The following is a 25,334-nucleotide window of genomic DNA, read 5'->3' as shown; positions in this document are numbered from 1 at the left end:
TGTGATAGAATAAAGCATTGTACCATCTGTAAATCTCTGTATTACTGTAAGCACACAGACAAGAGACTCCTTGACAGGGGCAACCAATTAAACAGTAGCACGAATAAGCTAATAATGCACTTCGATTGTGTTGTCACTTTGTATTATCACACAGTAAAAAAGGTATTTCATACAAATGTCTTTAAAACACTGTCACACATAAATACCATGAAGACGGATAAACAAGTTATGCTACAAAGCCTTTCCACATTTATTATGTGAAATATGCAAGACAATGTGTCACATCTTGTTATCAAAATGTAAACATAAAAAATAGGCTAGGGGAAAGTTTATAGAAAGTAAAATGCATACATATGCTTTTTTTTTAAATTAAAGTGCTAAGAATATAAGGAAAATTACAGTTTTTACAAAAATACCTTTCAAAAAACAATACTGATGTGCATCTTGAGACAAAAAATGCCACTGATATGTGTTAAGATATGTTAGTGCAGGCTGTTTTCACTTAAAACAGCTCCAACATGCATTTTAATCTTGGTCTAGACTTAAAGTCTAGTCCTGGATTTATCTAAACCCTGTCCGGGAAACCGCCCCATAGTGTTTTGACAACTTAGACAATGAATGTAAATACTAGATGAAACATTAATATAGAAATATAGGGCTTAACATTAACACTTGTCTGGGACAATGTTACAGTGAATGTTTTGTGTGGGCAAGTAAAAGAAAACATTACTTGCCTGACCAGATAACTCAACAAGTAACTGACAAGTAACTTGAAAATGTGTATACAAAAAAAAAATATGATCATGAGTCTAGCCCTATGATAGCGTTTTTTCCCCTGATTTTATATTCCTTTCTTATCTGAACATTCAAATATCATTTGGAAGACATTGAATAATGGCATGTGTTGCAGGCACATCAATAATACAGTATACGAAAAACCTCAATTTAACTACATTTAAAAGTCTACATACTAGCAAATACAATTTATGAACAGTATAATAAGCCCAACAAAAATAGTCCATGCAAAATACATATCACACTGTGAACAGTGTGCAAAATGCAATGTTTTCACTCAGCTTTCCACAGACAATAGAAACAGATAAAACCTGAAAAGGATGTGACACCACCAAACAAGGCTAATCAATCTACGGTGCCACATTTTAAGGGTTCTGTGAAGGACAAAAAAGGGCAAGCATGTGCCCTGAGAGCACTTGTGTCTCACAGTAAACATGATTCTGTTTTGTGTTCAGAAATGAAACACAAATCAGGTCATTGCTTCTATCAATACACTCAAAAAAGTGCCTTGTCCAATTTACTGAAACAGGTTAATACAATACAAATAAAAAAATTCAACCCACTTCATTTTGTATAATTTTTATGTTAACTTAATATTTTTGTTTTGTTTGTTTGGGTTTGTTATTATATGGTTATTTCTGCGACTGACCTTATTGCATTTGCATTTCTAGAGTTTCACTTTCAAAGGCAAAATTTATGGGAGGAGATTATTTAAATGATTCACGCAATGCGATTTACTAATGTTTGCGCGCATGAAATTATAGTTTTTTGCGCCATTATTTAACGCAGAAAAAAGCATGTCTTTAGTAAATTTTAGTAAATTTAGGGCCAGATTTACTAAAAAGGACGTGATGATTTCAATTTCAAACAAGCGACGAAGTGGAAAATTTGCGTGTGATTTACTACCAAGGTACAAATAAAATACACAGACACAATTATGACATAAGCACATTTCCATAATGACCATTGCAATCTACTAAGAGCAGCGCAAATTAGTACAGGTTCGCAAATAAGAGACCTCGGCAGAACATCGCAATGAAAATGCGGACTGCAGAGTGTAAAATTCCCCTTTCCAGCTAAGTAAAAGTACACTAAGAAGAACCAGAGGACGAAAATAAAGGGTAATAGAAGTTTTGAAACACCTTATTTGACTTCTCCTCGTGACTTCTCCTCCTCTTTTTTCCAGCAAATTAAAAATAGCATGGCTTGGCAAATATAAAAAAAAGTATTTTCCTCTGGCAAAATGTAATACTCTCCTCCCATTAATGTTGCTTCTAAAAGGAAAACTTCTACAAAAGCATATGTAATAAGGTTGCAAAAATATCAGCTTTTCAGAGCTAAATATATATTGCGTGTCTTTAGTAAGTTCAGTCGTTATTTAACGCCAAAATGATGGTTTGTGCAAGCTGTTAGTAAATCTGGCCCTTAAAGGGGTCATATGATGAAATTTTGGCGTTCCCAAAGTCCGTATGTGAAGTTTTATCTCACAACACTCTACAGATAATTAATTATAGCATGTCAAAATTGCCATTTTGTAGGCCTGAGCAAAAATGTGCCTTTTAAAATGCAAATGATCTGATGAAATGCAAACACTGATCGCAATGATGGTGGTTTGTTGAAATTAGGGATGCTCCGATCGATCGGCCGCCGATCGTGATCGGCCGATAACGGCATTAAATGACGCGATCGGCACTCGCTAAATTTGCCGATCTCAAGAGCCGATCTTTCTGTTAACTTTTGTCATCATAGCGTTCCTGATGCGGCTGCAATTAGAGACCATTTTACACAGTGCGAGCATTTTGTAACCCATTGCTCATGTGTGACGTGCAGATTTGGATCTCTCTCTCTGCCAGAGATATGCGTATTTTCTATGAGGACGAGCGCCGGTCCTCAGCGCGATGCGTCTTCACATCCCTATCAAACAGCGTATACAACACATATCTATCGCTGACAATTGCATCCTCATGCCGAAAGTTTATTACTTGCATTCGTTTTAAAGTTATGAAGGTTTAAACTTCCATTTTCCTCACAGCTGCTCTTGTTTGCGGACACCCGTTGCACGCATACACAGCAGCCTGTCATCAGTGCACGTGAAGAGAACGATCTCTCCCACGTCTTAAAGCTACAGTATCCTAATTCATCTCTCAATAAAATTACTCTCTGCTCATCAGTGAAGAACTGTTGTACTTCATACGAATGCGTGTATATTTAATTCATACAGTAAAGGTTGTGAATTGTTTTATTTTAATTACTTTTAACAGACATAAACCTTTTTAAAGGCATATTACATTTCTCTTTGCAAGAAGAAATATTTGTTGTGCTTATTTATTTGATTCTCTATTAAAACAATAATATACCTAATTTACAGTTAGTTTCATTTATACAAATGGGGCAAACTCTGCTAGATTATAGATAAAAGATTCCCATTCCACTGCCATTCTGTGATCGGCACTGATCGGCGATCGGCAGATCATGATCTTGGTGATCGGTAATCGGTGATCGGCCCCAAAAATGCTGATCGGAGCATCTCTAGTTGAAATAAACATGCTTCATCAGTCAGTGATTTTTACTTTAATGTTTAAAACTAATTAATTAATTAATATTACAAATTATTTGTCTTTAAAACAGAACTTTGGTTTAGTTTCAATTAGTGTTAATTTCGTCAGACGAGACGAGACGAAATATGTTCGTCAACGACATTTTTTCCATGACTAAGACGAGACGATGACGAGACTGCACCAATGTCCAAAAACGCTGACTAAGACTGAATTAACATGCATTTTTGTTGACGAAAAAAGACGAGACTAAAATGTTTTGCATAAAATAAAAACTAAGATAAAATCTCTCTTCATTTTCTTCTACAATCGTCTCTACTACATTTTATGCAATGAGGTCATATTTAAATGTGAATTCATTCATAAAAAGACTGCGTGCTCTTATTATGAAACTGCGCGTTTGTCATAACTCCAAACGAGCTTGCGCTGCCGCTGCTGAAGTCTCCATGCTAAGTGTTCACAATATATCATCCGTTTGCAGTTTTAGTCCACAAACGTATTACATATGAGAAATATTGATATTTATCTGTTGTTTCCATCGGATTTTGTATCAAATAATCTTCATATGGTTTTTCAACAATTGCACACGCAGCGATTCTACTATTGAAAAGGCATACGCGATCAGGTCAGTAAGAGTCTCATGTGTAAAATGAGCCCACACACATTATGATTAATATTTCACAAACAGCTAAAAAGTTTAGTGTTATGCAGCATTGTGTAGATGTTTTTGTGTCGTATTCTCGTGCACCTGTTGTCTTCAGTAAGACGGCTTGTCTTTCTGATCCACATTCGCTATTTACCAACATTGTTGATGTACCTTATATCAGTGGTTCCCAAACTTTTTTCAGCGTGCGGCCCCCCTTGAGTAAAGTGCATTTTTTTGCGGCCCCCCAAAAGAAAATTTATGACAAAAACAGTTTTAAAATGTAATATTTTAATTAAACAAAACATATAAAATTATACCTAGTAGTGCTGTTGGTTAGTTGGCTTATTATTTTTTAGGTTTAATTACACAGAATTCATGATAAAAGAATGTATTTTATAAAATGTCATAAAACTGGGGCCCCCCTGGCACAATCTCGCGGCCCCCCTGGGGGCCCCGGCCCCCAGTTTGAAAACCACTGCCTTATATTATTCAAGTATTCTGAATGTACAGTATATTGTGAGGACAAAAGCTTATTATAAGTTACTGATCGCTGTCTGGGTGCTTTCCTATCGCCCATCACTTAATGAATGGTGACGCAATTTACACGCGATAGAGATACGTCACCGCCATTAACAAAGTTGCATTCAACAAAAATCATTCAAAAAGTGTATTTTTACAGGTGATTATGACATTTAACCAATATTTGAGATGTGTGTAACACTATTTGACTCAAATGATTATCAGAAATAATCTCAGAAATAATTTATTTAAAAAAAAGACAAAAATGTTTTGACTAAAACTTGACCAAGATATATTAAGTCTTCTTTTGACTAAAATTAGACTAAAATGACAAGACGTTTAGTTGACTAAAACTAGACTAAAATGACGGGACTTTTAGTCGACAAAAACTTGACTAAGATACCTTGAGTTGTCTTTTGACTAAAACTAGACTAAAATGATGAGACTTTTAGTCGACTAAAACTTGACTAACAAAAAAAGATATGCACAAGACTAAGACTAAGACTAAATTAAAAATAGGTGACAAAATTAACACTAGTTTTAATGAAGGGGTACTTGAGCCTTACTGATAGGTCTGTGGGGGTACTAAGGGCTAAAAAGGTTGGGAACCACTGCTGTAGCTGATAGAAGAGGCATCAGAAAGTGCATGATACAAGACAGATAATTTTTTTTTAAGATGTAACAGTTTATTTGGAATGCCAGAGGAAAATATTATTCAAAAATATTGGTTGCCAAGAATTTTTTTATTTGCTGTATAGGAAGTCACTAGGACAAGTCACACAATACCAGGTGTTTCAAAACTTCTTGTAAACCTTCACTTTTCAGTGTTCCTTAGGCTTTGTTAGCTGTGATGTCAATGGTGCTGAACTCAAGCGAATCGCATGTTAGTAGATCACGCGCAACTCATCAGTTCTGCTTATTTGCGACCCTGAACTATTTTGCCCTGGTCTTAGTAGATTGCAATGGTCAATCTGGAAATCAGCTGTTGTGCCTGTGTTATTTAATTTGTGCATTTTTAGTAAATAGCCCGCAGATATTACCACTTTAAATGTGTTGTTCTTAATTAGACAAAATGTGTTGTTTTAACACAACCGTTTTAAGCGGCATGATATCGAAACTAGGGATGCGGCGGAAAGGAAAATTTTTGTCCGAAGCCGAATAAAATTAAAAACTCAGCCGAAGGGCGAATACCAAATTATTTTTTAATTTTCCTAATTCATTTTACATCTGGTCACTTCTCTGATCAGATTGCTATCTGACTTGTTAAAACTGTTTCATTTACATTTTACCACATAAATGAGTTTTGGCTAAACGGATATTAATCCGATCTTCTATTCCGGCGCAAAATACAAATAACCTATTCATTGCTATGCCTTAAGAAACTTTCAACAACGCTTATATAGAACTGCTTATATAAAATATGTTAAGCAGTGGATGCGTGTCTGCGTGCACGGTCAAGCACAAGCAAAGGAAGAGAGAAGGCGGCAAGACTGACAGGAGATGACAGGGGAAATAACACTCAATAAAGCGGTCTAACAAAAAGCTTATTGTTAATAAACATTTTTTTCTTGTTTAATATAAGCATGTTTGTCTTTGTAGGACTTTATTGTTGTAGGAGGTTTTTATTAAATACTCCTGACGTTCTTTGTCGTTCTATGACATGAGATAAAGAGCTAAAGTCTATCGTTGTCTGGGCTTGTGCATTCAGCAAACAAATGCCCATTTTTAATTGAAAATCTGTATTTTGCTATTTCGGCTGAAAAATTTCGTTTGCCGAACAGTCGGTGCATCCCTAATAGAAACTGACAATTATTAAGTTGGTTTAATATGAGATGTTTTGTTTGATTTAACTTGATTTGTTATTGTTGAACAGACCAGAACTAATTGCGCGAAAAAGTTTTTTCTTAACTGAACTACAGTAAATTTATTGAACAAAATATATTTTTATTAGTGTAACATAATTGTTGTTAACCAATTTCTTCCATAGTTTATAAAAACAGACCTGTAGATTAATGTTGCATTGTGTAACTTTTACAAGGATCTCTTGACAGAAAAGCAATATAATATAAATAACTTTATTATCTGTGTATAAAGACCTAATGAACTGTATTGTTTTTATTACCTTAGCATGAGATGATTTTATCTACAAACCCCGCCGGTCCCCTTACATGGAGGTCGCTTTCATGCTTCTAAAGTAGCCCTAAACGGACAAACTGTTCAACAGAACGCATTTCGTCACTACTATGTTTGAGATGACGACATGTTTGTCCTGTGGCAGCTACCATATGCGTTTTAAAATTAGGGGGGTAAACAGTTGGTTGCAATTCGCAATCACAACACCAGATACCAATCAAATTTACACACATGCCACTTTTAAGCATCCAAAAATGAATGCAAGCCTGCATTCATACATTGTGTAATCCGTAAAAAAACAAACCATTGTTATTAGGTTGAACAGGGTATCATACTCTCCTTAATAATACATAAAAAATCATGGAGATAAATATTTTAGGTTGTATCCGCCTGCTTTGTTCTTACAAAAAGGTCTATGCCCTTAATATGTTCAAATAAAAAAAAAAACTGGATTATGCCATGGTAATAATAATGAGTAAGGTCAACATCCTTTGTCTTGATCTTGAGCTAAAAGAATCCATACCTCCTTTGCAGCAGGCCATAAATAGAGGGTTTAATGCTCCCTATCTTACATTTTGAGCACTCCAATGAAGAACAAACCCGGGACAACCGGTTAAGGGGCAGAGGGCATTGCGGCCTTGAGGCTTTCATTGAAGCCGTGTGGTTCTGAGCAATGTAAGCTGTCACAGATTGCAGAAAGAGGACCTGGCGGACTCCTTCGCATTGACACCAATGATGACACTTTTATGAAGCATCGTAAAACAAGCAGGTGAGAAGGGCTTCAGAGGAGTGTTTCTTCGCCACAGCTTCCAAGCCCAGTATGCTCTTTAACACTCAACTGACATGACAGACAGCAATGATGACCAGTGTGTCCATACCAGAAGGAATAATAAAGGGAGCAGGCTCTAAAAATTGGAATCTGGGGATATAATCTGGCTCTAGAAACACAGGGATAGAAACCATATTGTCCAGCTTTGGATCATTAATTGTGAACACAGAAATACTGCATCTATGATTCAGGATACTAAAGCAATAGAATCTGAGCCATAAAAACCTAGCTCTCACCCTTTCTTAGTTTAAATAGTTGTTTAAAAACTGAAATAGAACCATGTTTTTATGTTTAATAGACATTATTTGTCAATTACATGAAGTATGAGTAATCAAGTGGAACAGACTGTCACTGTGGACTTGTTAAATGTCAGTAGCTTCTAAATTGGTATATTTTTGCACTATAAGGAAGATGTGTATTTTTGTCATATGTTATGACATAATAAAAACATATGTTTGTTACAGTTGTATCATGACCCTGTCACTGAAAATGAAAAGAGATGTGAAGTGCTGGATTTGACACTTGAAGAAGAATCTTCAGAGACAAAGGAGGTATGGTAATTATGCATATTTCTGCTGCTGTGCATTCCTGACTAATAAACAGGACCCCAGACAGAAGTCTTAGAAAGAGTTTCCTCTGTGGCAAAACAAACAACCCTGACTTGACACAGAAAAAAAGCTTATGGTTTTTACTGCATTAATCTCAGATAGATAATCAAGGAAATGGTATCTAAAATCAATTTTCAGAGGCATGTGGACTGATTAAGTGTGGCATCCGGTGAAGAGTTTTTTTTTAAACAACAGCAGTCCAAGGGAGAATTCAGCTATAATGTTGATTGATCAAACAAACGCACTTGTTTGTTAAGTAGCCAATAACTCTCCGTCAGGGGAGAAAACTGTCACGGCTCTTCAAGACCAGAGGACATTGTTAATTTTTTATGAAGTATAAACTAGGCTTAAACATACAATAGCCAACTTATCCACACAGAATGCAGTAAAACAATTCACTTTAATGTTAGAAAAAACTTTTTCAGTTTTCATCCTTTTAACTTGCCACACTGATTACTGCCATGCCTACTTAAAGAGATAGCCGGGACAAAAATGATATTAAACCTATAATTACCTCACCCTCCAGCTGTCCGAGATGCATATGTCCATCATTTTTCAGACAAACACATTTTCAGTTATTTTAGAAAATGTCCTAGATGTTTCAGTTTGAGAATTTTCACAAAATGGCCTTCTGAGGATAATCTGTGCAGTTATGTTTTAGAAATATCATTTTTTTTAAGCTTTATAAATGAAAATAACTAGCTTCCGATAACGCTGCCAACGCTGTCACTTCCGCATTTATGAGAAAGTGTAGCAATTTGTGGAGGGTTCTTTGCTGATTCTCTGTGCCTCTGCCCTCCGCATTTGTCATACTTCCCTTGGAAAAGTGTGTACTGAAAAATGATGGACATATGCTTCTCGGATGGGAGTAAATCGTGGGTTGGCTGAACTATCCCTTTAATTTGACTTTCATTTTCTATTTTTCACAATTCAAAGTGGTAAGAAAAAACTGGGTAACTGGACACCATTTTTACTTAAGATTTTATGTTTTCGTTTTTAGTGGGTTGAAATTAAGGACACATTAGGGAAAACATTAAAATTCCCCCCTTGAGGTAAGCATACTAATGTAATGCCTATTAACCAATAAATGAATGTTAAATGTTTAGTCACACTTGTCACACTTAAAACAATACACTAAATTTAATGGCAACTAGGAATGCACCAAATTCCAGCCGCAGAAAATTTTCTGATAGCAGAGACTAAGGGACGATTCACACTGGCTGCGTGGCGTGTCTGTTGCGTGTCTTTCGCATGGCAGCTATGTGGCGTTTCTATGCCCTTGCTTATGCCCCATTCAGACAGCCAAGGACAAGCAGTACACTGTAAAAAAAATCCGTAGAAATTACAATGTTATTGCAGCTGAGTTGCCGGTAATTTACCGTAGATTTAAAGTTATGCTATTTACTGGCAAGAGTTTGTTCAAAGTTAAATACATTTTTAATATTAACAAGTCTTTATCTTTACAGAATAAAACTATACAATAACAGGCTCATGCAAAGCATTCTGGGAACCAGAAATCATCATCAACCTTTTTCTGTTTTTTGCTTCAGATTTTGTTTCCCAGAATGTTTTGCTTGATGCTGTTTTTTAAGTTTTACTCTGTAAAGACAAAGACTTGTAAATGTTTAATGTTCATTTAACTTTGAACAAAATGTTGCCAGTAAACAACATAAATTTAAATCTACGGTAATTTACCGGCAACCCAGCTGCAATTTCTACGGAATTTTTTTACAGTGTAGCAGAGCGACGCGATCTCATTCATTTCAATGGAAACCTGGCGACTTCCGGCGACACAAGCGAAAGTGAAAAATATGCGTCGGTCCTGTTCCTAGCATGCACGCGTTTTCACCGCGGCTCAAGCCGCGCCTGAAACATGCGTGTCACGCAGGCGGTGTGCACGGTCAAACCTGCTAACATGGGAGCCTAAATAAAAACGGACACGCCACGCAGAGACGCTCACGCCACGCATCCGGTGTGAATCGGCTCTAAGCATCATATTTTTAGGGTTATACTTTCGCCGTTTTTCTTTTGCCTTTCACTCTCACTGCAACCATTATGTGCAAATACTTAAAGGTTTTTCATGAGTATTATTTTTTAAAATCTGCAGTGTTTGTTTAATAGCACTGGGACATGCGATTGCCCCATATTTAACAAAGAAATTGTATGAAGTCAATAAAGTATGCAATATTTATCCCCTACAGGGTTTCCCGCAGCACTTTTCAGTTCGGGCGGCCCACCTAAGCTGGGATACCCTACCACCTTAAGAAGGTCGTCCAAAAAAATAATAATTCGCTGCACAAAAGGCCGTCAAGTGCGTCTCGGAGAATAGCGTGGATGCACTTTACACTGCGAGCGGGCATGCGCCACATGGCCGAAATGAGAGAAAGACATGGTCCGTCAATGTCTGGAGGATAACTAGCCTGTTGATAAAACATTTAATTCATTAATAATCTAGTATGTGTTCATTTTCTGTCATTATTTCTTCAAAATTGAGTTTTATTTGAGTGTTTTAAATAAAAATATTTTCATCATGACGCGTACGCCTCCTGATTGCCACGCCCCCGGCCCGCCCACCAGCACAACCTTACCACCCTAACTAACAAATTTTCTGTGGCAAACCCTGCCCTATTTTACATAGACATAATTTAATAAACATACAAGGACTTTTGTCATGTGGAGAATAACATAAAGCAAATAAAACTTAATCAATGTTACAGGAAGTAGCAGGAAAGCTCAAATCAGTTGACATAAAATGACACGCAAATTATGCGTGATGTGCTATAATGTTTCTCTATTGTCATATATCACATGCATTGACTCGTGCGTTGAGTTTAAATCCTTCTGCGATACGCAAGTGTTGTTTACACACAGTCATACATGATCAGCGGCTCTGTCAGTAACTGATGACAACAGAATGCCTTGATTTTGTAGCTAATGTTGAACTGTCCGGTGGCAATTCTTTTTTAAATTCACATTCTTTTAATTAATACAATTTATATTAACACCATATACAAAAAAAATATTTAAGTCATTTTCTGTTTATGGCCAAGTAAGTGCATCCTAAATTTTCAGTTTCAGTTTTGTCCAAGATTTTTTGGCTTGGTGCATCACTAATGGTAACATTATAAAGTACAGAATGTATTTATTTTTAGTTAATTTAGTTAATCTGGAAACCCTTGCAATATTCTAGCACTATTTAGTTGGGCTAAAGGATGACAAAAGCAATATAAAACATTGCAGTGGCAAACATACAATTACATATCGGCCGATAAACATCCAGCGCTGAAATTATATTGCCATCCACAGCGGTATTAACATGCCAATGTATTTGCACTTTAAAAACAGGGGCTTTTTGCTCGCCGGTTTGTCTTTTAGCATGTTATCGCAGGATGTAAACCTCTATGCTAGAAAACAACATCATCTCTGTATAGCACCCTTTAGTACTCCCACGTGTGTGATTCTTCAGGCTATCACCGCCCCACACTCAGGCCTGGAGTTCACTCTGGAATGGAATTCCTGTCACTGATTCAAAGTGGACACTAATGATGCTCTGATGGGCCGGGTCCGGTGGCGGGCCCTCCTCCTCATGTCAAAGAGCAACGCTCTTTACCGCAGAGCCCTGACCTAACCGGGTTTCAGCAGCAGATCGCTTTCACATCCATCACCAGGCCTGTGTGACCGCTCCGCAGACCTCATCGCATAATGCCTCCTTAATGAGCCTCAAAATGCTTTATGTTTTGATGCATTGCCATTCAGCTGAAAAGTAATCCAGAAATGGACGAAGGGATCATTATTAAGCATTAGCATTTTACCAACATTACTTGCCGAGCCGTGGAGGAAAAAAAGCACCTAATGACCACTTTAGTTTTGCAGCTAACACAGTTAGAAGCCAAGCTGGGAGGGGTCATGTAAGCTGATATTGAGGAATAGATGACTGCTCTCTGAGTTGTGGAAATTTACTGCCAATGAAATTACAAGCAGATTTAAAAACAATTTATCAAAGACATTAATGTCACTCATTTAGCACAATAATCCTCCTGGCTGGTATAACACGTGCAGTGTGTCATGGCTCGATGCATTTAGGACATGATAAACCACAGAAAGTTGTGTATCTCTCAGATTTTAACAATTGTTTGAATTGAAAATAAAAACTGACAAGCTTCGTCAGAGGTGAATGAAATTTTAAAAACTCGCATTTCTCTGTAAAACTATAAAAGCTGTTAAAGAAGTTAAACAAAATGTCTATGTTGAAAGCTGGCAAGAAAACTTGCTCACATGCCAAGTTCTAGATAAATAAATATGCTCTGCCATTTCTCGCAATCAATACCACTACTATTATTTCTCTTATTTACTTTATCATCCTGATTTAATTTCTTTTCATTTTAGCGTTTCTGTGTCAAGGGTGAAAATTTTAAAAGCAACCACAATTTATCATAAATAATCCTTGCTGCCAGAACTGATTAACTGAGCCAAAGCAAAGCATGGCTGTGCCTCCTCCACAAGCAACCGTGCCTGTGCAAGAACTGTGTATTAACCTAAACAATTCACAAGAGAATATTAAGTAACACCTACTATACATTTCACCAGGTGCATACTATGCCTTCTACAGGAAAATTAATGCAAATGTCTGATGACTGAAGTGATTGCTTTGTGCTCATTTTACAGAAATTGTTATAAAACAAAAGAAAACACTCCTGACATCCCAAAGCCCCGGCTGACTGGGAACACAAACTGCATCAAGCTATAAACAGTCACTGTCAAATGGCTCTCTATGCTGATGCTGATTAATTTGACACACAGCTATGTGTTTCATCTTTCAGCATACACTTTAAAAAAGAGATCAAGCTTCTATTTTGGATGAGTGTAACTGAGGGTTCTGTTAGATAGCCACTTCATTTATACTGCTCCAATTTCAGTTTGTAGGTCACTATTAGCTTGGCGAGTCCAAGTGCAATTACTCATGTCTGAATTAGAAAAACGGCATGCCATCAAGAGGAATCACAATAGTAACAATAGTATAGTAACCATTTGCCCCTGCCATGTTTTTAAGTTCTCATTTCAGCTACTGTTCACCATCACCTTGAGGTTTATAAACAAATCTGGAAAAATAAGAAGGAAAAGTAGCGTTTAGTGGCACAAACTGTTTAGTTGGCTCCATCAACTTTTGTCTCAGTGGCTATTATAAATGACACAGCCTCTTAGATGGCAGTCAGAAGGGCAATGAGAATTTACCCTGATAATGAATGACACTTTCATAAGAGAGCTGCGGGGCATCATTCTAGCCAATTGGAATTAACACAACGATGCAAATGCCTGATGATGACTAATGGGTTTTTCTCATTTCTATAATAATGATTACTGTCATAATCACAGCCCTTTTGTCACCAATATGAAAGCAGTCACAGTTTGAGTTCACTATCATCTGTTGTTAGTTTATACCTGCCAATTTTGATTTTGGAAACAATTCAATGTCAATCTACGGTACAACTTTATACTGAAACAACATCTAAAAAAATGTATACCTTAAGGGGGTGTCCACACCAAAGCTTTTAAACATAGCTCAAAAACGTCAGGCGGACGCAGACTGCCAGCTTTTTTAGCCGACTGCCAGCTTTCTTCGGATAAGTGCTTTGATACGTCTGTTTTGTTTATCAGTTGTTGAACGAAGCACCGGTTGGTTGTTGCAATGTTTATCCCTCCCCTCCTCCACTGTAATTTGATGGCCCTGTAAGAACTGACATTGACAAGCTGAGCTTTTCACCCAAAGTTGAACATTTTCAGTGCGAAAAAACCTACGCCGCGCTTCCATTGACAACAATTGAAAACAATTGAAAATATACGGCGGCCGCCGGTGTAAAAGCTTTGGTGTGCACGCCCCCTAACTGCACTGTAAGTAACTTTGGATAAAAGCGTAAATCATAAAATGTGTAAATCCGTAAATATGTGATCATCTAACAAAGGTGGAGCCTCCAAATGAGAACATAAGAGCGTCCGGCATTTAGGGGATATTTTGACAGCTTCTGTTAAACAGCGTGAGAAACAGGCTTTGGCTCTTAACTGTGACACGGCGAGTCCTGTCTAGTTGTAAGCACACTGTGCTGATGTGCCACTGGGGAGCAAAGTGAGAGATGCTGTAATTACAAGCGGCTGTAAGGAGAGAGAAAGGGAGGAAAAGAAAAGCACAACTGAAAGTTGAGAGGACACAATTAGAGGGGTCAGAGTGCCAGTGGCCGCCTGCTCCTCAGTTCTGTGATCTTGATGCGATGTCGTTCCCACCTTGTAAATGCTCATGTAAACTTACACCAGGAATGATTTAATGTACTTCTTAAATCTACAAACCACACTAAGCATGTAAGCTAATGCTTTTTAAATAATAATGCAACTGATAACATTTCATTAAAATGTAGACTTCACAGGCACATCTGACCTTTGTGTCTCTAGGTTAATAAAGGAAAGGTCTTTAAATATTAATGGCAGATCAATTTCAAGGTCTGTGGGCTACTTAGAAAAACGTTATAGTTAAGTGCAAATTTGAGCCCAATGTTTTTTATCTGTATCGTATGAAAGAGGGATAAACAGAGAAAGTGTATGAAACAGGGCAGGCCTTCGGTTATGGTGGTATGTAAAAATTACACATAATTCAGACTATAATAAGACTAGAATTCAGTCATTTAACTGTCACAGATGGTTGATTCATATAAAGACAATCTTGCTGATAATAATTGCAAACAATTTAGTGTTAAGTGTAGAACAGTAACTGCATGTGGTTTAAGGAATGCAAAATAACGTTGCAACTTGGTGTCTCTTTTACAACCGCTTACAAATGTGTAAGGGTGCCTTTAAAAACATCGGTCCAGCGGAACGCGATTTATATTTTAAACACGAGGGATGTATTGCTACAACTCCTTGTAATGCATATCATAAACAGGACTACTACCTTGTGATCTGCCTTTGGACAGAGCACAGCTCCCTGCATGTGCGAGAGAGCCACCAAGATGCAGCGAGTTATATTTTAAACAAAACGGATAGTTTGCCTCAGCTCGCATGAAACGCATAAAACTGAACAAATACGTAAGGATTACTACTGAAATTTATGTTTAGACTTTGGACAGATGCGATAGCGCGTGCACGTGAGACAGCTGCTTATGATGCACCGGTTTTATTTCAGATGCTAGGAGGAGTCCAAGACGCGTGCATTAAGTCCATGTGCGTGCAAGAAGGAATCCTTTCTCAACGACCTCTCTCGCGTAAAGTGAAGCCCACAAACCCCCATGCGAGGAAAAGCATGCAATGTGCATGTTAATGTGAAACTATAATAATAATTATAATAATAAAGGCATATAATTTTTTTTGAAAAAAAGTCTTTCAACAAAATTATAATAAAAAAAAAATCGAGAATCTAATTGAATCGTGACCTTAGAATCGAAAATGTAATGGAATCGAGGATTTGGAGAATTGTGACAGCCCTACACATGTGTCATATTTTATGTGTCTGTACTGTCCTGTGTGTGTACTTTCTTAAAATTATTTTTTATCTCAAGTGTTTGAGTTTTCTTATGATGTATCACTCCGAACGATCCAGTTCCAGAAATAGAAAAGTTGAATAAGGTCCAAAAAAGTCACATATTATTCAAACTAGACATAATTAAATTACTACCATGGTGCATACGGAACTTTAATTTAGAGACAAAGAGAGACAAAATTAAAAAATGCCTACAAAACAGGACAAATAAATATTTAAGTGATAGTTCACCCCAAAATGAAAATTTTCTCATCATTTACTCACTCTCATGTTGTTACAAACCTGTATAATGTTTTTGTTCTGATGAACACGAAGAAAGAGGAATTCCTTTTTAAGGAATACTATCCTTTTAACAAAACATAATTTAAAATTTTCTTTGGGAGAATTTAAAGGAAACAATTTTAGGAACAGTCTGCAAGTATCAACACAAACATTTTGACAAATAAACCCTTACCATATTTTGACTGACAAGTGCAGCAAGTACTGTAAAGTGAGTACAGGTATTTCAAATAAAGCTAGGCATACAGAAACAAATTATTCTTGGTAAACCTAATCATTAGCACATTGGGTCATTAGTTACTTAGGCTCTCAAAATAAATAAAAACATCTACTAACCTGGAAAGAAGCATACGTTCACCTGGTGATCAAATGCAATGGTAACTTGGGCATTAATCAAAATCTGTCTCTTCTACTGCATTCTGATGTAAGAACACAGAATGCTTAATATGTAAATCAACCCACTACAGTACAGTTAAAAGTATCTGACTGAACTGATGTGATCCTGCTCCCAAACTTAATTACAATTCTACTCCACAAGGAAACATTCTGAATGAATTGAAACTGTTAGGCAGAAAAGCTTCCAGCTATATAAGTTTTTCATTTTAACGGCCACTCATCAAATATCCTTGTTATCACATCTTTTAAGGAAGGTTAATGCATTTCTTCAGATGTAGATCTATATACAATGCCCCTATATTGTTTCTGACTGGAGAATAAAAAATTCTATGTTGACCTCAATACTGTTAGTGACGCCTGACTGCACAATTTCCTGCCTGCCATGTCAGATTTATAGCAATTATTTTCAAATCATAAGAATAATATACAAAAGACTTGAGATTTTGCATTGTTTAATAGCTTGCTTGAATCACTTTATCTTAATTAGCAATCTCTCCGCTCTCCAATTGGATGCGTACATGTGTGAGCCAATCAGAGGCTCTAAAAAATCCCTCCGAACCCATATTCCTGAAAATGAGAAAGGAAGACAATTCAACAGACTGTTATCTTCTGCTGCTTCCCATTAAAAGGTGGCAAAAACATTTTGAATGTCACATGGCACATAGCTGGGAGAAGCCAGGGTTTCATAAAAAGGCAGATGGTGACAGACAGCTGGTTTTCACCTCTCTGAAAAACCATTGTGTCTAGGGGGAAGGAAGCGTCACCCTGTACTGCCACCACAGGTCAGGAGACAAATATACAGGCCCACAGAGCCAGCGCTGACTTCATATCTATCCATAATGTCAAATGGAGAGGCTTTCAGCAAATTATCACCTAGAGAAAGGGCAATTTTCACCCCTACTAACTCAGTAGTCCCCACAGAATGGGCAACAGATTGCTTTTGGGGAAGTTTAATGCAGTTGCAAGTGCATGACACAACATGCAAAGAGATGGAACCTACAAAAATGTCATTCTTGCCACAACCAAACGATACTTGCATATCTTAATACTGATTTGAAGGAATGTACCAATACTAAGAATCCTATCCAACTCTGTGTTCGCATGTTAATCATTAAAAAATGCTCAAAAAATATACTATGCAATATACATGCAGCATCCCTGGCATTCAGTAAATGTTCCAACACAAAGAAACAATGATGATAAAATGTAAGCAACTTGATATAAGGAGATATTCAAGATCTGTGGAAACACACTAAGCACATGCAGATAAGCATATTGTTGGAAAGTTTGAATAATCACAGTGAATTTATTTGTTAAATTGTTTTAATGAAACAAATAATTTTTTCTGCATTGTTTGATGACAGTAAGTATCGATTCAGATTTTCCAGATCGATTCGGTTTCGATTCACAAGCTGCCAAATCGATTCGATTCTCGATTCAATTTTCGATTCTGGTTCTCGGACCGGTTTTTACACTCTATTCAACTCAATGAATATAGATTTAATACAAATACTATATTAATAAATATAGGTTACAAGTAGGTAATTAATAAAATCGACGAAGCACCTGAAACCGCCATTTTAAGCACTGAATGAATGAATAACAGGCTGGCCTCTTGCTCCTTGGTAACATGCCCTAGACAAAAAAGAGGGTGACATCTAGTGAAGAAGACTAGTAATTCGTTTAATGTTAATCTTTCGTTCAATGTTTGTAGAAATAAATATGAAAGAAAAAAATCGATTCTGCTCTTTGAGAATCGATTCTGAATCGACCACGTTTTAAAAAACGATTAATCGAAAAATTGATTTTTTTTTTGCCCAGCCCTACTCAACACATTGTTAAAAGGTAATAAAGGTCGACAACACAATTTTTGCACATCGCTTAAAACATTGTAAAATAAATAGTTGTCACAAATTATATTACAAAGTGGAAACTCTTTTGCCCTTTTTGGTGCTATTTCGTTCTTCCAGTTTGAAAAGTTAAGTTGGAGCCACATCATACTGTAACGTAAATGCCAGTAGTTCATTGGCTTCCATGGCTGCAGACTACAAATGCACTGGTTTTTAAAAAAATTTCATGAGAAAGGATTCATCTAATCACTGTGGCGTGACTTGCTTTAGCTATCACAATATTTATGCATCTAAAGTATCACATTGGCTTAACTTAGCACCCTCTTCTATACGTTACATTATGAATACGCTCACTTGTAAAGTTTATTCATAGCCGCTGTATTTTGCTAATTATGTTGTCTGTCGAATTTTCTGTGTTTTCCCCTGCTTCTATTAATGTAAAGCTGCGTTGAAACAATTAACAATTGTGAAAAGTGCTATATAAATAAAATTGAATTGAATTGAAAACTCGTATCATCACTTGTCGTTTTTGTTTAGAGTCATGGCTCATGTTTGTGCATTTTTCAGTGCAACAGTACAAAAACGTTGTTGTTGTTTTTTCCGTTTCGTGGCCTACAAACACACACGGTTCAGACAGTTCAGACATTCCAGACAGTTCTGTGAACAGGGGACTACGGCGATCCGGTTTCGCATCTTTTGACGACGTCATAAAGGTTAATTTGTATTGATACACGTTTCAGTATTATATATGTTCACAATACGTTAGGGTTTATATGCAGGATAAACTTTGAATAGTTATTTTATAATAACGCGACCAGTGTGAATCTTCTATATGTTTCTACAAATTTTTCTATGAATTTACACACACGGCGGTGCCGGCAGCTGTCTGTTGTGACTCTGAACACTGCTCAAATCCCTGCCATGCCACAGAGCGCCACTTACATAGTTTAACATTAAATAACATAATATTTGTCCAAAATGGTTAATGATTAACATAGGCTGCTAACACATATTTTGCATCTGGAGGTAGACTCTGTCTAATTAAGCTTGCACTATTGAATGTGCACGGCCGGTGTGTGATACCTGTGAGTTAATCTTCATCATCGTTTAGTTGGTCTGTGACATCAAATGCTCCCACACCATCGTTGTTTTAGAGAATGGACACACGTCTGCTTGATACAGCACGATATAAAGTCGCCAGACATCTTGTCTTCATACAATAATGTCAAATGTTTTTTCCTAAAAATGCGTGAGTTGTGAGCTTATTATTAAAGTCTTATGCATACAGCGCGAGCTGCTTGCTTATAAAGTCAAGTGTCGTTTCTTCATACAACGCGAGTTAGCTTATTAAAACAGGCGCTTCTTCTTCTCACAGTGCTACCAGCTTGGTTAAATGCAAAGCAAGCTGCGGCACTCAGCACAGATCAGTGGGGGGTCACGTGACGACAGTAAAATAACATGCTGATTGATAGAACAATGACGGATGCAAAAGCACAAAAGAGAGCAGGTAAAAAAGCGGGTTTTCATTTCTTCCTTTAATATAAGTGAGTGTATATTTGCATTTATGTTGGGTTTTTCTAAAACCAGCAATGACCGATAAACTAATCATCTGTTAAAAAGTAAAGGGGAAATCCATTTTTATATTTCTGTAACAACGCATGTATATCACTATCATTTCATCTGTCTTACAGTATTTATTTTGTTAATAACAAATAATGTTAATACTCATCAAGGTATAAAGATTTAATTAAAATGAGTTTATTAATCTGTTGCTAATTTTCCTCACCAGCACATTCCTGAAGATTACAACTCAATATATTTCATTTATATTTAAACATTTACTATTTAAAAGTTGCACAAACCATTTTTTATTTAAGGCATAAAATATTAAATTCTGAAAGATTATATTAATAAAACTCAGTGTACGTTTTTTGCACTTTAAAAGTACACTTCTACACATAAATACCCTAATTTAAGGTGTTATTTAGCAATAAGTGAAAAATCTAATTGATTAGATGTTTGGGTTTTTATATGATTAGTCAATTAATCAAAAATAAATAAATAAAATAATCGTCCGATAAATTTAAAATGAAAATAATTGTTAGTTGCAAAAAGAGTTAATAGTTCATAAAAAAATTAAACAGAGAGGCACATACACAAGATTCACTTAAAGCTAACATACACAAAAATGCAATCTCCAACAGCTACAAAGACTATTTTAAAACAGACGCTTCTATCTCTCCAAGGCATCTACTCAATCCCACCACTTTTACTCATTTCTCACTTCCCAGTACCATCACAGATGCCACTCTTGTGCCCTCTGGCTTTTATTTTTTCTGATGCCCTTAATTGTGGGTGAAGGGGCAAAGAGAAGGAATGATCAATTTAGACATCAATCAATGTGTCATCTGTTCTTGGGTCCAAAAAGCTGCCGCGTAATAAAAATAAGAGTATTTTTCAGACGGAAAAACAAAGCCATGCCCAGAAAATTCACCATTAGAAATGCTAGGAAGAATCAGGGATAAACAACACATTGCAGTATTGATTTTAGTTTGCAGCCATGCCAGTCACACATACAGGAATCGAGAAGGGTGTTTTAGATGTGAACAACCAAAAAGTAATACCAATAGAAGTTGGGTATTTACAAACCTTTATAATGCTAAAATTGAAAAATCCAAGCAATAGAAAAATTATAAGAACACTTTAAATAGTTAGATTCTTAAGCAGCCATCCACATAAAGAAAGTGCCCCTTTCAGAACATTATCTTTCTCATTAGTTATCGCTTGACTGTAGTATACAGTAACTGTACATATATTAACATCCTAGTTTATTGATTAAGAACACTTACAATGCTACCTGAAAACTGGAGTTTTTGGTTTCAATTCTTAAACTTTAGCAAGCTATTTTAAAATGTTACATGCGCGCTTTCGCTTTCTGTCAAAGACTGTAGGACCAACTGTTGTGTGCCCTTTTGGAGTCAAAGGCAGCACGCGAAAACATTGGCCGCTTCATTGTGCTGATATTAAAGCTAAGGTGACCTCCGGCACAGGAGAAATGTCAGGACACTCATCTCATGCCCCCTTTTACTGAATTATGGGTCATATCTATGTTCTACTCTTAATGGAACAAGGGCTGCTCAGTATTTTGCCACCTAAACTTTCATTTCACACCCCTCCATCTCCTCCTTCTTTACAAGGTTAGCCACCTACGCTCTGGCATTTCGGGTAAATTTAACACCTATGAACCTGTCAATATGACGTGTTCTTTGAGGGGAAATTAAAATCTTTTTTTTCTTTTCCGGCCACCCAGAAGCTGTATCACAAGAGCAATTAATTAACAGTGAAATGTTCCTGAGCTACTGCACAAAGAAAATGGTGCCAGAGTAAAAAAGCACATAGTGTAATTTTCATATTTGTTATCTATTAGCTAATATTAATATGTATTTGCACACATTACAGCAGTTGCTTTTAATCCTCTTAGAAAATTGGCTTAATAAATCTAAATGCCTCACAGGGGACAGCCACCTAACTAGATGCTAGTACTGTATGTGTACTTTTTACCTCAACCACCTGAAACAAAATGTCACACTTCACTTATCTCTTCTTCACAGTTTTTACTATTAAAAAATATATTTAAAAAAATACAGTATGCTACCAACCAGACTTAAGATATTCAATTGCATTTGGTTTTTACTTAATACTTTGCTATTTAAAAAGTCTCTACGTTTCACAAAGTCACTTAATTTTTTGCTACTGCATTTTCTACAACAGGAAAAAAATAAAACATCCTTTAAGTTGAAAAATTGGATCATTGTGGAAGAGCCTCATTTCCACTACAAATACTGTACTACAATAATGCATTTTAAATGCTCAATCCTAGCTGGTAATATACTAGAAAACACAAGAGATATGAAGTAACAGGCAAGTAACAAATTTAAATCTACATCACACACAGACACAGACACAGATTATGATAAGAGGTTTGTCGAAAAACTGACATGAGGCCACCTAGTCAAATACATCTGACACATCTGCTTTGTAAAAAAATAACCCCACTGACATCTGATATCAGATAGAAGTCTGCCTGCCATTTTCAACCAGACAGCTTGAAAGCAGAAAACTGATGCATTGCGTTGTCTCCAACTGTCTATTATATCAGAAGGAGAGACATTTTTTAATGTCAGATTTGATATAAAAAACACCTGTGCCAGGTAGTTAATTATTTTTTTAATGAAAAGAGTTACAGTGAATTAAGTTAAACAATGCAATAACTACCCTACTGTGCTTTAATTAAAGAAGCGTAATTAAGAAATTACAGCCCTAAATCAGCACGCCGCCTGAGCGAACAAGCGATCTGCTGTTGCTGCCTTATAGATATCTTCAGCTGCAATTAAACACATTTCACAGGTCCTTCTGCAGGCTGGCACACCTGAGCAGTTGAAAAACCTTCAATCCTGAGCGACACTCATGAGAGATTTGTGCGACTGTCTGTAACTTCAGAGGAAGGGATCACACCACTATCTCTTGTGAACTTATATGGCTACTGCTAGGGTCATGAAAAGGTTTCTCATCTGATGTGCACCGAATACAAACGCTACTCCAGAAGAACCCCATTACTCTAGCAGTATGCAGAAAGCTGCATGGTTATAATTTTTAACAGGTACAATCCAAAGTTATGTGACTCGACTATAAATACTTGGTTTCTATGCATCTACAACATCTATTGGCTACAGTGTTTCAAGAGCAATAAACGCTGCACTCCATCATAATTTTCTCTATATGTTAAAAGGCCTCATACCAGCTGTTGAGTGATCACAGAGGTGAAACAACTTGTAAAGTAAATCAGCTGACTCTGAACAAAGAGCAATATAAAAAAACTACATTTCTGATAGAAATTGTATGTAAAATTTATTACAGCCCAGAACTGGTAGTGAGTGACTGATGTTATTAAATTCTTGGGTTTCCTTCTAAATGAGGAAAGGTGCAATAAAGAAAACGAATGATGCATATTGATAATCAATTTCAATGAGTGTGGCGCAGCCACGATCCATCAAATACCCCTGCATTCAGAAAATGCCCTCATGAGCACAACAGCTGCTCACTGCTATGTTAAATCACCAGATTTATGTATGCGGCCAGCCCGGGCTAAAGTTACTTTCCTCTTCCCAAAATAAAAAAGTCATTTAATGTTGATAAATATATTCAATAAAAAACAAATTACCGCTTGAATGCATTCTCTGGTGCCTCCTCACCCCCATTTAGCCTTAATTACCACATCACTTTTAGGTTCTCTGCATTTTTCTACCTCCTGAACCCACCCGCCCCATCTTTCCTTCCCTCTCTCACACTTTGCCTCTCCCCAGCTGTCTCATCACCCTATTGATCCTTTAATTGTGTTGTTTGGCTGAAATACCTGGAAATGGGCCCAAGAACAGGTGCCAGTGTAAAGATTATCATCAGCAATAAAACTTGTCTGAAAAGGCATCAGACACATCTGAATACGGGAACAGTGCTCATGATTACCCATTACTGAGAAATAACACAGTTACAAGTGCAAAGTATAGCAATTTCAATAAAGCGTTTCGTGGATCAACTCAATTTAAAACTGTCTTCGAGTAGAGCTATTAAGTTTCTGAGGTGGTTGTGTGCGGTACATTTCAATTCTGTCTTACAGGAATAGTTGGTTGAAGTCATAAGATGGTGTTATAGCACTTTATTATGAATGAAATTCTCTGCTTCGTGGTGAAAACACTTTCCAGCATCCTCTCAACTGTAACTCTACTGTAAATCTCCAATATAGCTCTGAAATATGTAATTTTAAAATGCCACACTGAAGTGCAGCAGAAATGTGATTTGTCTGTTTACTGCTTTTTCAAACATGACTTTGCTCACATGGATATACAAACAAAAAATATATTACAATATACTGTAGAGACTGCACAGGATAAGTGCTCTTTTATTGCTACTGTAAGTATTTGCATTTTCTTTTAAGTCATTAGCTGCTAATTTCTAATAGCATTACCAGTTAAGCACTAAAATGCTGTCATGGACAATGACAGCAATGATAATATCCAGAATTTAGCATCACATTTATTACATGCTAACCATATCTGGGTTTTGTGTCAGTCTGTGCTGAGCATATCTGGTCTTGTTTTACCATAATATAAAACTTTACAACTTGACATGATTAATTAGGCTAAGTTACATGCAAAACTTCCCTGCAGTTAGACTACTAAGCCATTGTCCTTCTGTGCGTTTTAAGAAGATAAATTCCCAGTAATAACCAGATATGATAAAGCAGATTTAAAGAATCTTTTTATTTCGCTCAGTTGTTAGTTTAAATTAAACGCTGAAATGCTTTAAGCGGTTTAAAATATTTCTTTCCATATGTCAAGTGTTTTTCCTCAAGTATTCCAGTGCAGTCACTTCAATGACATTAAATATCTCATCCATCACTAGGGCTATCAACAGGTATAAGATTAATTGAGATGCAGCTGAGCACTGCTCTTGTAATTATGAGACTGATGAATTACTTCTCTTAAAATTTCCTCTCAATACATTTAAAGATTTGGCTGTTGTTTTGCATATGGGAATTTAAGACTGATGTTCACAAACAGTCGTTAGGAACAAGTACCACGCGTTTTGATAAACACTGACTTGCAGGTTGTCAGTTCATATACTGTACTTAGTGATAGTAAAAAGGAACAAAGTAAGAAAACACAAAAAAAACAGATAAAACGCACAACGACATCGTTAAAGATGTGTGAGGTAACTTTTACCTTTCAGAGGACGCCTCGTGTCTCCGTGCAGCGGCGGGAAATCGGTCCCACGCAGCTCTGTGCTTTTCACCACACAGGGGATGAAACACGCTTGACAGAGGAAAAAAGGAGCTCGGCGAGTAGAAATGTTCTTCTTCTTTTCACCTTCTCTCTCTCTATCTCTGCTTCTTTTCCTCTTTGCTTCTCCGCCACAACACAGCCTGCCAAGTACCGGTTTCAACGGTTTTCTGCGTGCGTCTAACCGTCGACGAATGATGCGGAACGTGAGCGCGCGCGACGCGGCTCGGGCGCACGTGAACTGAAGTTGGAGAATTGTTCTCGCGTGTGATGTTGAAGAGAGACTTCCGTGGGGAGAAGGATGGGTAAACGCTGACCACTGGGGTATTGCGAGGATGAGCGTGTAGTCTGTGTGGACTAGCGCAA

General features: G+C 36.8%; 1 long non-coding RNA gene across 1 annotated transcript in view; it reads right to left on the bottom strand.

The window, feature by feature from the left end:
- LOC135746715 (uncharacterized) overlaps window positions 1-25,334 on the bottom strand; it is a 252,692-nt gene extending 227,358 nt beyond the window's left edge. The window contains exon 1 of the long non-coding RNA XR_010531614.1: window positions 24,912-25,334. This is a non-coding gene — a long non-coding RNA (uncharacterized lncRNA). The remainder of the gene's footprint in view (window positions 1-24,911) is intronic.

This window comes from Paramisgurnus dabryanus, chromosome 4 (genome assembly GCF_030506205.2).
Source record: "Paramisgurnus dabryanus chromosome 4, PD_genome_1.1, whole genome shotgun sequence".
Lineage (NCBI taxonomy): Eukaryota > Metazoa > Chordata > Actinopteri > Cypriniformes > Cobitidae > Paramisgurnus > Paramisgurnus dabryanus.
This window is presented reverse-complemented; position numbering and strand designations above follow the sequence as displayed.